We start from the raw sequence: 4,890 nt of genomic DNA on the forward strand, positions 1-4,890 counted from the left end.
ACCCCACCGCCACCTTCATCAGGGCCACGCACCCGTGCCGTAGAGCCCCTCTGGCAGCCGTAGAGGGAAGGGAAATGATGAGGGGAACGCGCCACCGGCGCTAGGGTTATCCCCAAAGTTGCCTTAGAGGAGATGGCGCGGGGTGGGGGTGGGGGCATGGAGACACTTCTCTCTCTCTCTCTCTCTCTATCTCTCTGACACATTTGTGGTAATTCCATCTTAATATACCAAGCTAAGAGACCTTCCCAAATATTTGTGGACATCCTCACTTATCCAAAAAGTAGAGATACCTGAGGAGACACTACCCATTTTTTCGATCCCATGTTCCGCAAACCACTTTTTCCCCAAACTTAGATTAAACATAACTTCACACAATTCATAGTCCACATCGCAGGCTTCCAAATATGGTTAAACATACATCACATATTCATAGTACCATAGTAAAACGACTGATAATTATAGGACGAGGATTTACGACACGCAAGTGCGGGCCACCCATGCCCTGGTGCCGGCTTTTTTTATTTTGGCTTTCGATTTTCAAAGTTCTATATCTTTTTTTTAAAATTAAGTTCTATTTTCATATTTGTGTTTTTTTCGTGACCAGCATTTTGAAGTAAGATCAATTTTGAATATATGTTGGCAATTTTAAAAAATAGGATAAGTGTCAATGTTGAAACTTAGTACGAGCGACCGATAAAAATCAATTATTTTGTGTCTACGACCGACAGAAAAAATTGCTTAAAATTATATCTCTGAAACTTGGCATTTTTAGATGCAAAAACTGTAAGTTTCAAGTTTTTGAGGGATCTTTCTTACTGGGCCCTCGTGTGGGATTCAATTACTTTATGAATCGCGAGACAAATTGAGCAATCGATAGGGCTTGATAGGTGAGTGTCCGCACACTCGCGTGCCGCTGCAAATTTCCAGATAATTATACATACAACATCGACGACTAATAACTAAACATACATAAACGACCAAGACATGCTAAACGGCGATAAAACGACTAAACTAAACTAGTAACGAGTGGTAAAAGATGCACTAGAGTTGAGGTGGATCATGAAGTTCAAAGGGCGTTGGTTGTAGCCATCTTCGTTCGAAGAACCCTTTCAAGCTGGTCACAACAGAAGTATCATAGACAGTATCATATATGACAGCTAGACATTTTTGCTGAGGCGCACATAATTAAATGAGAAAAAAGATGATTAAGTATCATGATATGATACGTATCATATTAAATGATGTACTAGTATGTGTTATGCATAACAATAAGTGAGGCCATTATGATACTAAGCTATGTAACTAAGCATCATGAAGGCAGTATCATACACTAGTATATCATATGCATGATATTTATATATGACACTTTCCATTGTGACTAGCCTCATTCCTCGTCGGCATCAGCCGCAGAAGCTTTGACGGACTTCTGAAGCCGCCTTGCTTCGATGGCGCGACACCGAACTACATCAGACCAGAGTACCCTCCTGGACGTGGCTTCTCCTCCGGTGCAATGAGATCCTCATCAAATGATGCATCAAGAACATCCCAATCGGCGTTCTCATCGGATCTGCCGGGGTAAGGGGAAGGCGGCGCTTAAGCGCGACACACCTAGGGATGGCTCGTGGCCGCTAGATTCGCAATGTGAGGGCGTGTGGCAGCTGAATCCGCGATGGGACGGCGGAGGCGATGCTAGCACACGAAGGGTTGGCGGTGGCGGCTAGACCTGCAGCGGAGATGGCGTGTGGTCGCATTAGGAGCTCGATTCGAGGACACAACCCAGCACACCGCAAATGTGAGACATGTGGACCTTGAATTCCCCCAGTAGTCATGTGTCGTGCGAGTGTATGGGTTCATTCGACATCTTCATCGGCCTGTTGACGACAATAGCTAGATCTGTTGGGCCCGAGAATGGTATGAACGGCGGCGATGCGACTGGTTTGGCAGGTGAGAAAGAAAATGGGTATGGGGAGTGGAAGGGGAAGTGGGCTCGGCGCTGAGCCCCGTGTGCTTGGACTGACGTGGCAGATAGTTCGGACTGCCCCATCTCTCCTCCAGATTTGTGATGAACTTAGGGTTTTCGGTCAGTGAGGACATATGTGATGAATTTGTCGGATGCCTTTAAGTGTATTTTTGTGTCCGAATAGCCTGGATGGACATTTGTGAGAGAGTAGGGGATGACCTCGAGATACCCTAAACCCGAGACGTTCCATCAACCCCTTGATCTGTCGCCGTGCGGTCAATCTTGGCATCGAACCGATTCCAGCAAAGATTTGGTCTGGGAAAGTAAATCTGACGGGAACAAGTGCGCCATTGCACCCATTCGTGGTCAAGTTTTACCCCTGCTCTCTCGGTCCTTTGATGAATTCGGAAGCCACTTCAGCCATGGGAAAGAATTCGGAAGTGACGATCTCTGTCCTCCTCAGCATGCATGGCATACGAAGCAGATATACGCCTGTCAGTGGAGAACCCTAACTGCCAAAAAGCCGAGGCGGAAAAGACGCGGGCATTTGATTCTTCTTTTCCCATGGCGTATTTTAAACCGAAAGCAAATTCTGCCGGGAAGGCAGGCAATTGGTGCATAGAAAAAACTGTTGAATTCGCAGAACCGATTCCGCCTAGCTAACCACTATTTTGCTGCCGAATCCAACTTACCCGTTTCTGCACACTTGCAGGCCAGCGAATTTGTAGCGAACCCACTTCCATTTTCGATCTCCTCCGCAATCTAGCCTGCATTTGTTAATGTTGACGAACCACTTTGTGTGCAATATATACGAAAGGAATTGCTAGGGCCTTTTGTGTTGGTGACGGCCATCCCACTTGTGAAATATATGGAAATATCTGTATACGGACTTGTACGCCATGTAAGACAGCACTTCATCGTCTCCGGCCACCGTTTGGAGGTTTTTCTGGTTAGAATATCTTCCAAGTGCTGGCCGTTTGTTGTGGCATTCATCTTCGAAAAGCCGGGCGTGAAGCCTTTCGTGCATCCGAGAATATCTTTCGACCTACTAATGATCACTGGAGAATGTGGCTCTTGATTGAGGCAAACATGAAAAGCCCCCCAAAGCCATATAATCAGCTGTACGTACATGCTTGTAAGATACGAGCGTCATGCCAACTTGACAAGCCATTCACTAATTAAGCACATGCCACCTCAACTTGTCGCCGTCTTATAGGCTTGTAGCATATATTTATATATGTCTTACGTAGATACGTAGACATAAGATCACACTAATGCCGTCTAATGATTGATTCAAATTGAGACTAGAGAATTTTGAAATCCCTCCGTTGAGATTTCTTAGGTCATAGAGCAAAATCCTTGATATCGGGCATTATTGTGGACGTATGATGGTTTGTAGATTATATTTTTATTAAAGTTGCGCTAGCTGGATCTTGAACTGAGAGAGGCCCTAGTACCAAATTGTATGCACCGGCCAATTTAAGCGAAATCTCAAACAGGTGGAAATATGTGCATATGATTATGCTCAATATTTGTGAGTACCCCCTTTCATCTCAAACACCAAACCTCTATGAGATTTAGATGTGGGACCGATGAATGCCGTAAATCATACTTAATGGGCATCGATCAGTTCACCCAAAGTCCAAACTGATAGAGGACAAGGTGGTCGAGTTTTTTTAATGTTTTTTATTCCATGAATGCACAAGGTGGGCTACTTTTTTTCACCTATTGTCCAAATGCCCAGATGTGAGGGCTCTATGTATCGCTTATAGCGACGACATATCGAGCGATCACCACAGCTTGATCGTTAGCCTGTGAGGTGGGTGAGCTCATTAGCGCACCACTCATTGCCAGCTCTACTGCGACTTCTGTATTTCTTCCCTTTTCCACTATGTATGATTCAAAAATGGTTTGAGAATTCAAAAAATGATCATGAATCATAAAAATCTTATTGAAAAAAAATCCAGAAAATGTTTGCATTTAAAAAAAATATAAAATCTAAAATTTTCAACAATTTTAGAATGTTCCCATATTTGAATGTTTTTTCAAGAGTTGAGAAAATTATCGCAAATTCGAAAAAAAATCTCAAATTTGAAAAACATTTAGAAAACTTAAAATATGTCCTAAAACTTCATTTTTGTGACCTAATCTTTTTACAAATTCGTCAAATGTTCGTGAATTTAGAAAATGTTCAAGAATTTGATGAAATGGTAGTGATTTTAAAAAAGTTAATATGAAGAGAAGAAAACTAAAAAGAATTAAATAATAAGGAAATACGGACGCTAAAACTGTAAATAAATCGGATGAAGTTTTTTTTGTTGAGAAATACAAATTAGATGATGTGAAAATAGAAAAACAAAGAACTCTCCCGCTTATGGGCCAGCTTGGGCGATTATCAACTGCCTACCTCTCGCGTAGGACGCTGGGAGTCACCCAAACGCGCATCTGGAGCCGTGCGGCCCATGCGTTATTTATTTATTTATTCAGCCGCTTTTTTGGGTCATGTTTCTATTTAAATACTTTCTATTTTTTAAAAAATGTCCAGAAATAAAAAATATCCTGTAAGTATTATTTAGGAACTAAAAAAGGTTATAGATTTTAAATGCTAGTAAATTAGGGCGTGCTACGCGCCCGCCGGCTGGTCTTTTAAAAAGATCAGTCAGGTCGTGAGCTTTATGATCTGCCACAATGAGCGGTCAAGCCCATCCCCACCATTACAACACATGTCTTATTACAGAATTTCTGGCAACATCTATTTTGTTGCCAAAAAAAAATTACAACTGAGGTTTTGCTGCCATATTTTGCAACTGAGGTCTTATTGCAGAAAATTTCTGCAACAGAGGTTTGTTGCAAAACATAGATCCGTCGTAGACCACTGCAACACCGCATATGTTTCCAAAATATAGCCTTTATTGTAGAAGCGCATTCAA

The sequence above is a fragment of the Triticum aestivum genome, chromosome 5A (assembly GCF_018294505.1).
Source record: "Triticum aestivum cultivar Chinese Spring chromosome 5A, IWGSC CS RefSeq v2.1, whole genome shotgun sequence".
NCBI lineage: Eukaryota > Viridiplantae > Streptophyta > Magnoliopsida > Poales > Poaceae > Triticum > Triticum aestivum.